This window comes from Giraffa tippelskirchi, chromosome 10, assembly GCF_054371585.1.
Source record: "Giraffa tippelskirchi isolate mGirTip1 chromosome 10, T2T-mGirTip1v1.2.pri, whole genome shotgun sequence".
NCBI classification, from domain to species: Eukaryota; Metazoa; Chordata; class Mammalia; order Artiodactyla; family Giraffidae; genus Giraffa; species Giraffa tippelskirchi.
The window spans coordinates 44,903,184-44,915,148 of record NC_137284.1 but is presented as its reverse complement, the minus strand read 5'-3'; the positions used below and the strand labels follow the sequence as shown (position 1 = coordinate 44,915,148).

General features: G+C 39.5%; 1 protein-coding gene and 1 long non-coding RNA gene across 3 annotated transcripts in view; one reads left to right on the top strand and one right to left on the bottom strand.

Moving 5' to 3' along the window:
- Positions 1-11,965, bottom strand: part of FAT3 (FAT atypical cadherin 3) — a 787,529-nt gene that overhangs the window by 336,865 nt on the left and 438,699 nt on the right. The gene's annotated exons all lie outside the window — the stretch shown is intronic.
- Positions 1-11,965, top strand: part of LOC145522338 (uncharacterized) — a 38,170-nt gene that overhangs the window by 2,050 nt on the left and 24,155 nt on the right. The gene's annotated exons all lie outside the window — the stretch shown is intronic.

The following is an 11,965-nucleotide window of genomic DNA, read 5'->3' as shown; positions in this document are numbered from 1 at the left end:
AAGAGCCTTAGTCACTGGGCTCCCCCCGTATCAGAACGAGAACCATGAATAGTTCATGAGAAGTAAAATAAGCAACCTTAATAGCCTGCAGGCCCAATGGAGTGGAGGCTATCTGCCCTGACAGCCCTGGGGCAGCCACCCCATTTACTCCACACCCTCCTTGACTCTTTGCTGGACTGAGGAGAAAACCCAAACCTCTCTACAATCACCCTAGTTCCTCACCACTTCTCGGTCAAGACAAAGTTCTAGAACTACTTGTCATTCATTCTGGAGCTGGCATGTATGAGAGGCTTTAGAGTCCTCTGGGATATAGTCCTTGGCTTCAAAAGGACCCAAGTGAGTATCAGAAACAGAAGCCACAGAGTCTTTGACAGATGAACTCGTTAAGGAAAGCATCAGGTTTACTTTTGGAAGAGTCCCCAAATCGGGTATGTTATGGCAATGTCAAACTCTCTTTTCCTTGGTCTAAAATATCTTTCTGCTTAGCCAAAAAAATGATGCACATAAATTCTTTTCCTTGTAACTCTCTAATCTAAAAGGGCCCAGCATATTATTTCTCTAAATTCCCTGATGAAATCAGGGAAATTATATCAGGTTACCAAAAGAAATATTAACTTTCGACACTATTACCTCAATCTTTTTTCTTTGAACTTTCAATAACAATAATGTAGGCAAGTACAATACCAGTGTCTTTCTTCAGTTGGGAAGAGAAACAACCTTGGATAAATCCCAAGTTAGACTCTGGGGCTACTCCAGGGGTGACAATAAAAGGAGTTTTCCAGAGTAACACTTGGTCGTTTTCCAAACCTCAGGCATCCTCCAGCTAACCCTCCATTAGGATATCATTTGTTTGGTTCACTTCAAAGTGCTGGCTACTTTCTTGCATTTTTCTGAAAACAAGGAGTTGTCTGTGGAAATGATTTTGTCAGGCGATTTGGCAAGTCACTTACAATACTCATCAATTTCAGTACTTTAATTAAACCCAGGAAGTCCCTGTGCCCAACGGTGATCCTCTTCTCTGGGTCGCAGTTTATCTCTGCCTTCAGCAAGACCCAGTGCTTTAAAGCGGCATGGAATCTCAGGCCTGGGGTCAGCTAAGTATGTCTCAGGATTTGGGCAAAACTGACTAATCTGCTTTTAAAAAAAAAAAAAGTGAAGGTCAGCTCCTGAGTTTACTGACTTCCGGGCTGACAATCTACCCACTCTACCTCACTCCCACGGAGCATCAGATGATCATAGCCGATGAGACTCGGGAAACTAAAGAGTCAGCATGGTGTCTGAGCATATGCAGCTGCTGAACTTGCCATCTTTGCTCTCTGGATGATCCATATGAGTTTGTGGGGGCTCCAGCTGATAATATGATTGTAGAGAGCGCCGAGAGGCTGGTTTTGCTGGCCTCAGGTGTCATTCCTGGTAATGACAGCCACCGTCTTGAGAAGGGGGGAGTTGAAACAAGGACTAATGTCATCCGAAAAGAATGCCTTCAAGGCCATAGCATCTGACAGCCCCTGAATAAGCTGGACAGCCCACGGTTTTGCCATAGGACCACTCCTTTAGGCACTGTCAGAGACTAAACCAATAAAGGAAGATAAATGCAGAAACAAAGGTGCTGAATAGGCATAAAGTAAAAGCCACCAAAGCAAGCAGCTTATGTGATCATAATACTATATTTAAGCAAAACGTGGCATGGGCAGCCACATAGCATGAAACCAATCTTATTTTCTCACCCCTGCACCTACCAAATCCCCTTCTCAGCAGATGGCCCCACATCCACTCTTACAGGCTGAATGGTATTTCCCCCCAAAATATATCTTGGATTTCTAACCCCTCCCCCAGTGTCTCAGAATGTGATCTGATTGGAAGAGAGAGGTTTTTCAGAGGTTTTCAAGTTAAAACAAGGTCATTAGGGTGAGTCCTAACCAAATAAGGGGTCTTCCCTGGTGGTTCAGTGGTAAAGAATCCACCTGCCAATGCAGGAGATGTGGGTTTGATCCCTCAGTTGGGAAGGAAATGATCCCCTGGAGAAGAAAATGGCAACCCACTCCAGCATTCTTCCCTGGAAAATCCCATGGACAGAGGAGCCTGGTGGGCTACAGTCCATGGGGTCACAAAAGAGTTGGACACGACTTAGCAACTAAACAACAACAACAAATCCAGTAAGACTGGTATCCTTAGAAAAGGGGTGTGAGCCAACTTCATCTAATAATTCAAATCCCACATCTGTGGAATCTTCTGAACTTTGTGTACATGATCATATCGTCTGAATAGTAGGGGTTGTATTTCTTCCTTTCCCATTCATTTTGCCTTTTTTTCCCCTCGATTTATTTCCCTGGCTGGGGCTTTTAGTACAATGTAGGAGAGACTTGGTGTTGGGGGTATCATTGTCTCTTTCCCAGTCTTTGAGGAAAACTTTCAAAATTTCACCATTAATTGTGTTCTCTGTAGATTTTTGTTATTTTTGGCAAATTGTTATCTTAATAAGGAATTTTCCTTTTACTACTAGTTAACTAAGTGATTCAAGGATTTTTTTTATTTTTTTTCCTCATTTGGTCATGAATGGGTACTGAACTTTGTCAAATGTTGTACTTCAGCTACTGAACTTATGACGTTTCTCCATTACTGTGTTGATTTAGTAAACTGAATTGACTAATTTTCTAACGTTAAGCCAACATTGATTCCCTATGTGAGTCCAGTTTGATCATGATGTATTATCTTTTCTTTATATTGCTGGACCAGTTTGCTAATAGTTTGTTGGAATTTTTGTTATTATTATCCTAGAGTGATTTACCCATAATTTTATTTTCTTGCAATGGACCTTAATAGGTTTGTAAAATGGAGACATTTACCATAATGTATAGTGTCGTTATTAGGATTAAATGTGGAAATATATGTGACAGAAAGAGGGGGAGTGACAGTTGGATATGGGGAGAGACATGCATGTTGTTCAGTTACTCAGCAGTGTTTGACACTTTGCAGCCCCATGGACGGCAGCACATCCTGTCCTTCACCAACTCCTGGCATTTGCTCAAACTTATGTCCATTGAGACATGCACAGAGGAACGAAGATGTGGAGAGACAGAGGGAGACAATGCCATCTTCAAATCAAGGGGAGATGCTCTGAACAGATTCTGTCCTGACAGCTTGGCTGACTCCTTGATTTCAGACTTTCAGCCTCTGGAACTCCTAGACAATACACATCTGTTTAAGGCATCCAGTTGGTGGTACTTTTAACAGCAGCCCTAGCAAAGGAAAACTCCCACCAAGCCAGACATTGACATTTCCTCTGTCTCTCTCTCTTGACCTATAGCCCAATAGTGCTTGGTCCACTAATTCTTAATATTTTCAGAATCTGTTCACTTTTCTCCACCCTATTGTTTGACCTTAGTTTGGACCACCATGATCCTTCATGTGGGTCCCCACCAGAGGCTTCCAGCTGGTTGGCAGGCCTCCAACCTCAGCATCCTCCAGTTCTCCTTGTTGCCAAGGTAGTCTTCAATGCAAACAGTTTCTAAACCTTCACCACACACCTCATGGCATCAGGGTAGAGAAAGTATGCTTAGCCTATACATGCCAGACCCTTCGGGATTGCACCCAGTAAGCTTCTCCAAGATTTTTATCTTGCTAATTTCCCCTCCCTCAAAGTCATGACTCACCTGATTTCCTAGAACTGCCAGGCTCCCCGTCTCTACACATTTGTCGCCATTCTTCTCTCTGCAGGGAACATCCCTCTCCTGACTCTTTACCTGGCAAAAGACTGCCCAACCACAGCCAGCTGTTATCACTTCCAGAGGCTTCTCTGGGAAGCCTTTTCTCATCCCAGGAGGGCTTTGCTCCGTTCCTAAACTTCTTCCATAGTTGCATGGCTCCATCAAAAGACTTGCTATGTTACTCATTAACTGCGTCTGACCTGTGAGCAACTTGAAAGCAGAGGCCATGTCTTGTTTGCTCTCCTACCCTTGTTTATTGTGTGTCTAGCCTAGTGGGCACCTGCTTAGAACTTCATATGTATCTGTTGCATGGGGTAAAAGTTTTACTATTTAAAAGCAGATGATACCAATTTTATAACACTGTATGTGCTACAATTTAAAAAACCATCACAGTATCCACCCCCACCACAGTTTAGCATCCTTTATACAGCAGTGAACAAGCAAGAGATTCTCTTGTCTTCCTACAATATTGATACAGTAATCTTTCAGTTGTTTCCGGAAACATGAGTTCACACATCCTCTGCTAACCCATCTGATTTACGACAAATTAAGACCAATCCGATTTAAGTCAATTCAAAGCAATTCTCTAAGTACATATGTGCTGTGAGTGCTGCTGATACGTTGCACATCAAGTAAGGGACGGAAGCAGGTGGGAGTGAGGGAGGCAGGTGGGATAGGGAAGACTAGAAATACTAAAGTGAGCCACAAGGGCCTTGTTTTCTGTATAAGATCACACATCATTGTAAGTTTACAGATCACTGGGGCAGGCACACGTCCTTCTCTGCAATCAGCTGTTACATGGGACGAGGTAAGGCAGACATAACAAATATTCTGTCTTCGTGTTCTTTTCTAAGTTTTTAAGACGAAGTCAGGGCTGAACTTTAAGGCTTTCAAGAGTAAAGCGTCAAAGGCACTCAGCACTCAAAGACATCCCTGGGGTCAGCCTTGTAATGGGAGGTGGTGTCCTGAATCCAAACTTGCCGGGAGGCCACCCTGGTGGGGGTGGAGGGCTCTCAGTCAGTGACTGATCCATCCTTACAGAACCACAGGGAACATGGCCAGAATCCTTTAAGCGGAAGCTCGTTCACATGGCAGAGGCGGACATGAGGTTGCTTCTGCAGCCAAGTTTCTTACAGGGAGTCTCAGGGAAGAAGCGCATCATTTCAGGCAGAAGATTTAAACTCCCTTTTATTAACCTCTGTGACTTTACTGGAAACTAGTAGGGCTCAGAGGAGAACACTGCATGACCCTGCGCTCAAGAGGCCCTCCTTTCTTTCCTTTCAGTTGATTTTTCACTACTTCTTCCTAAAACCTCATGAAAACAGGTCATGCGTGACTTGTGATGTGTGATGCTTCCACTGAAAGGTTGATATAGAAATACACACAGCGTGTCTATTGCTTATCACAAGGGAAAACCTCGCATGCTCCCCAGAAGTCAAGGCTGAGGAGGCAGCAATGATGGATTCACAATCAGAATCACTCAACAATGGTATCACCCTCTGTCTCTCTATCTGCTTGTGTAAACATTTGCTGCTGTACATACTCTACTGCCCCCAAAGAATTGCTCAGAAAGAGATTATTGGAAATATTGTCTAGGATCAATAACCAACATAGAGTATGAAAATAACTGCACTAATAAGAGAGACCAATCTCAGGACAAAGATCCAATAAAGGTCCATATAGCCAAAGCTATGGTTTTTCCAGTAATCATGAATCGATGTGAGAGTTGGACCATAAAGAAGGCTAAGCACTGAAGAATTGATGCTTTTGAACTATGGTGTTGGAGAAGACTCTTAAGAGTTCCTTGGACTGCCAAGGAGATCCAACCAGTCAATCCTAAAGGAAATCAGTCCTAAATACTCATTGGAAAGACTGCTGCTGAAGTTGAAGCTCCAATAGTTTGGCCAAATGATGAAAGGAGGCGACTCATTAGAAAAGACCCTAATGCTGGGAAAGACTGGGGGCAGAAGGAGAAGGGGATGACAGAGGATGAGATGGTTGGATGGCATCATTGACTCAGTTGGACATGAGTCTGAGCAAATTCAGGGGGACAGTGAAGGACAGGGAAGCCTGGCAGGCTGCAGTTCATGGGGTCGCAAAGAGTCAGGCACAACTTAGTGACTGAACAACAACAATCTCAGGAACTCTTCCATAATTATATTCCACAAAAAATTTAAGGTGCTGGATGCTAACGGTGAGAGCAGAATTCTTACCTACGATGGGGTATGTACATGATGAGCCACTAAGTGTAGACCTAAAACTTGAATATATTAGAATTATGTGGGTTGCTAAAATGCAGACTCTTGAGTCTCTACTCAGAGTCACCATGCCCAAATCTGATTTTTAAACAGAAATCCCAGGGGTTTCTGACAGAGGGGTTCTGCTGATCCAGTCATAAGAAACAACTCTGAATATTTATACAGCGTGGGTTTGGCTATAGGCTCGTATAACTTTCATGTCATTCTTATATGAATTCAAGCAATTCAAAGAACAGGCTTTAGAAACCACAAACATTCAGAGAACAGAACGGAAATACAAAGATAAGCCTTTAAGATAAAAGGACGAGTAGAAGAACCATCATGATCATTGATGGTAAAGGAAACAGGATGGTCATGATCTATCTGTGCTGTGGAAATTAATGATGCTGCACCAGCATTTGGAGGACAGAGCCAGATCACACACTGACGCTTTTGCCAAGTGTCCTGTGGGTGATTCTCTCCATCTCCGCCAAAGAACTGATCTGGTTAGAGGAGGTTCAACATTTCAAGGAGGAAGGTTAGGGAATGAAATGAAAACCTCAAGGATAAGCAAGAAGCTTTGGTGATATAATCTATTTAAGTTCATCTTAAAATTAATTTTTCTTTTTCCCCGACTTCTTACACAAGATAAAATTTCTGCTACCTCCATTTCTGGTTGGATACTCTTGATTCCCTGATGAACCCAGAGCATCTGTAAATATATTCCCTGGTTGACTGGGAAGAGATTTTCAGGGATAAGAGGCAGAGCTAAATTTTGTAGTCAAATTAGGAAGTAGTTTTCAAGGTCAAGCCTTGCTGTAGGATGGTACTTGTTAGAGACTACACGTTTGTGTTCCTTCCAAATTCATATGTTGAAACCCTAATGGCCAACGTGATTTTTGGAGATAAGGCCTTTAGGAGGCAATTAGGTCATGAGGGTAGAGTCCTCATGACAGGATTAGTGTCCTTATGAAAAAAAGCCTCTTGGGACTTCCCTGGCAGCCCAGTGGTTAAGACTCTGTACTTCCAATGTAGGGGGCACAGGTTAGATCCTTGGTCAGGGAACTAAGATCTCACATGCCACATGGTATGGCCAAAAAAAAAAAAAAGCCTCTTTCTGCTCTTCATCCTGTGAGGACATAATGAGAGGACGGCGTCTGCAAACTAAGAAGAGAGCTCTCACTAGACGCTGGATCAGTTAGCACCTTCATCTTGGTCTTCCAGCCTCCAGAGCTTGGACTTCCAGTATAAGTGTCCATTGTTTACAGTATTTTGTTACAGCAGTCTAAAAAGACTAAGGCAGTGACAAAAGAAACAAAAAATGGCACACAAATTTTAAAAATAGTCTTTTAAGGATATAAGCATATTGATTTAAAACTTCAATTAAAAATGTGAACTTCAAGAAGAATTTTAAAAAGTAATGGTATGTTGAGAGTGTACTAAATAAAAGAAATCAACTAAAATTTCCCCTCATTAGCTGAGGAGGTAAAATGATTGAAATTTGGTTAAAAAAGTAAAGCTAAGCTAATTTTGCTGTAGGAAACTATAGAAGAAAAAGATGAAAAAAAAATGAGGCTTAAGTCAATATAAAATTTATACTACTGAGATTTCTGTGTTGAAGTACACACTCCATAGAACTTGGGAAAATATCAACAAGGAGACAGAAGACTTGAACAGCACTATAAACTAACTAGACCAAAGAGACATCTATATATCACTCAGCAACAAATTACATATTCTCAAGAACAAATGGAACAGGATAGTCCATAAGCCAAGACCCAATACATTTAAAAAGATGAGAATCACGCAAAATGTATTCTCTGATCACAATGAAATGAAGCTAGAAACCAATAATGAAAAGATACTTTGGAATTCCTAATGTATGTGGAAATTAAATACAGTCCTAAATGACCCATGAGTCAATGTAGAAATCACAAGGGAAATTAGAAATACTTTAAGATAAATGAAACCAAAAGTACAACATACCAAAACTTATGAAGGTTAGTTGCTCAGTTGTGTCCGACTCTTTGTGACCCATAAACTGCAGCATACCAGGCTCCTCTGTTCATGAAATTCTCCAGGCAAGAATACTGGGGTGGGTTCCCATTCCCTTCTCCAGGGGATCTTCCTGACCCAGGAATCAAACTCTGGTCTCCCACATTACGGGCGGATTCTTTACTGTCTGAGCCATGAGGGAAGCCTAAAGGTGTCCTTACCCCAGGTACTTATGAGATGCAGCTAAATTAGTGCTTAAAGGGAAATTTATAGTTGTGCATGACCATAGTTAAAATAATAAAAATTTCAAATCAATAACCTAAACTACTTTAGCTGAAAAAAGAAGAGAAATCTAAGCGGAAAGCAAGTAGAAAGAAGGGAATAATAAAGAAGATAGTAGGACATAAAAATAAACCTATAATAAATAAAGAGGTTGAATTAATAATAATTAATTTTTAAAAATCTTCCCCGAAATAAAAGACCAAGTGCAGATGGCTTCATTGGTAAAATCTACCAAACATTTAAACATGAATTAATTTCAAATCTTCACAAACTCTTCCAAAAAATATGAGAAGAGGGAACACTTCCCAACTCATTATAGAGTATTATCTTGATGCCAAAACTACAATAAGAAAAGAATAGACTCATATCTTTTATAAATACATATGCAAAACTTCTCAACAAAACACTAGCAAACTGAATCAAGCAGTGTCTAAAAGGGATTGTCATATTGAGCTTTTATTCCAGGAATAAAAGGTTGGTTTGATCTGATAATCAATTAATATAATATGCTATTTCAATAGATTAAAGAACAAAAAACACATGACTATACTAAGTTTCAGAAAAGTGTTTGACATATCCAATACCCCTTTCATCAGTAGAACAATAAACAAATTAGGAATATTAGGGCCCTTCCTAAATTGATAAAAGGCGTCTAAACAATCTCCAGGGCTAACAAAATACATAAAGATTGAATGCTTTCTAAGTTCAGGAACAAGACAAGGATGTATGCTCTTTAATTCAACATTGTACTGAAGCTTCTAGCTGGGGCAATTAGCCAAGAAAAAGAAATAACTGACATCAAGTTTGGAAAAGAAGAATGAAAACTACTTGTATTTGTAGATGACATGATCCTGTATATGGAAAACTCTAAGGAATACACAAAGAAACATTAGGGCTAATGAGTTCAGCAAGGCTATAGGATCCAAGATGAAACACAAAAATATCAATTGAATTTATATGCACTAGCAATGAACAATCCAAAATTAATAAAATAATTCTATATGCAACAGCATCAAAAAGAATGAAATCCTTGTAAATTAACAAGTGTATAACTTCTATTCTGAAAACTAAACAATGTTGTTAAAGGAAACTAAAGAAAACAAATAAACGGAAAGATATTCTTAATACATAGATCACAAGACTAAATGCTATTAAGATGGCAATACTCCCCAAACTCACGTTAAGGATTCATATAATATCCAACAAAATCCCAGTTATTGTTGGTTTTGTTTTTTTTTTAAGAAATTAACAAACTGATATTAGAAATTCACATGGAAGTGCAAGGGACAAAATAGCCAAAACTATCTTGAAAAAGAGGAAAAACCTTCGATGAGTCACTCTTGCTGACTTCAAAGCTATATGTAACTACAATAATCAAAACAGTGTGGTACTAGCCTTAAGATAGGTGTATAATTCTATGGACTAGAATTGAGAGTACAGACCTAAATCCTTCCATTCATGATCAACTGATTTTCAATAAAGAAACCAAGACAATTCAAAGGAAGACTGTATACAACAAATGCTTCTGGGACAACTGAATGTGTTGTTGTTGTTCAGTTGTTATGTTCAACCCTCTGAGATCCCATGGGCCGTAGCACGCCAGCCTCCTCTGTCCACCATCTCCCAGAGCCTGCTCAAACTCACATCCACTGAGTTGGTGATGCTATCTTCAGTATTCTTGCCTAGAGAATCCCAGGGACAGTATGAAAAGGGACAACTGAGTACCTACATGAAAATGATGAAATTTGGATCTCTATTCCCATTATAACAACAACAACAACAAAAAGACTCAAAATGAATCATAGACCTAAATGCAGGAGCTAAAACTATGTAACTCCTGGAAGAAAATATAGGGTTAAATCTTCATGACCTTGGATTAGGTAAAGTCTTCCTAGATACAACATCAAAAGAACATGTGACAAAAGAAAAAAATAAATTTAAGTTCATAAAAATTTTAAACTTTCGCTATTCAAAGACTATCATCAAGGAGGTGAAAAGATAATCCACTGATCAGGAGAAAACATTTGCAAATCATCTACCTGATAAAGAACTTGCATCCAGACTATCTAAAGAACTCATACAGTTCAACAGTAAAACAAGAAACAACACAATTAAAAATGGCAGAGAATTCAAAAGGACATTTCTCCAAGAAAGAAATGTATATCCTCAATGAGCACATAGAAAGATAGCTAACATCATTAGCCATAGGGAAATGCAAGTAAAAGCCACAGTGAGGCACTGCTTCAAACTCAGCAGGATGGCTAGAATCACAATAAACAGATAAAGAGAAGCTATAGTGAGGAGGTAAGGAGACTGCTCACACAGTGGTTGTAGGGAGGTCAGATGGCAGAGCAACTTTAGAAGACAATCTAGTGTTTACTCAAAATGATGAACATAAATTAACCATATGACCACATCCACTCCTACATATGCTCCTGAAAGAAGTGACAATATATAGTCACATAAAAACTTGTACATGGATTATTCATAATAACCAGAGAGTAGAAAAGTCCAAATGTCTGTCATCTGATGAAAGGACATACAAAACATTCCACATGATGCAATATTATTCTGCAACAAAAAATGAAAAACTGTTACAAACTGCAACACAGATGATCCTTGAAAACATTATACTAAGTGAAGAAAGATAGTCATAAAAACCATGCATTATATGATGTGACTATTTATTGATACATGAAAGGTCTAGAGTAGGGAAACGTATAAAGAGAAAAAGTAGGTCTGTGGTTGTCGAAGTGTGGAAGGCTGTGAGGGTGGTGGGAAAAGACTGATAACAGGTCAGAGTTTGTTTCTGGGCTGATGAAAGCGGTTTAAAATTGGCTGTGCTGATGGGTGTACAACTGTCAATACACTAAAAATGACAGAATTGTACAATTTAAAAATAAGCAAACAAGTATTTATTTCATTACTTTTGATTCCTTTGTGCTTCTCAGTAAAGCTGTCTGATACTTTGATGAAGGAACTTCTTAGGGAGTAAGCTGCCTCATTCTCCTTTGCCAGTTCCCAAATAGATGCTGAGAGATGGGGTTTGGAGAGTAACCCTAGAGGAGTAATGAGAGAAAAGTTCATTGATCCTTAAATATGAATGTGTGTGTGTGTGTGATGTGCTCATGAGATTTTTTAAAATGAATACTGAAAGATAGTGATTTAAAAAGGAGTTAGAAGCATTTTTTCCCTTCCCATTGCTTTTTAAATCAATCTAAAGTTAGCTTAGAAGTTAATTGCATTATTTTAGAACAGTTCAGTTTTTTATACTTAATTGCTTTTGAACTCAATATTTTCACCCTCAATAAAGGTGTTTTAAATGAACTCTCTGGTTTTCTTAAGTCTGAAATAGAAAAGCTAGAAAACTCCACAAATGAGGAACAGGAAGAGGTTAAGAAGAAACAGCTGTGAGTGAGCCAAGCCAGTGACTTCAAAACTCTTTCTAACTGAAGAAGTACAAGAGACATCATTCCAGAAATATATATAATAAGACCAAAACATAGAACTGATGCACATATAGACCTATTAAACTCAAACATGAGCTGCAGGAAACGCTTGCCTTAGAACCTAAGAAAGTGATCCTTGAGTTTGATAAGAACTATGATCTTCATCTAAAGAACTTTAGAGACTCCAAATATAGGAGCTGTTCTCAGTATGGTAAGTACAGTTTACTCTATGACCCCATGCTACTTTTTAAGCTGTTGGTCTCTCCCTCCCAACACCTGCTTAATACACATTCAC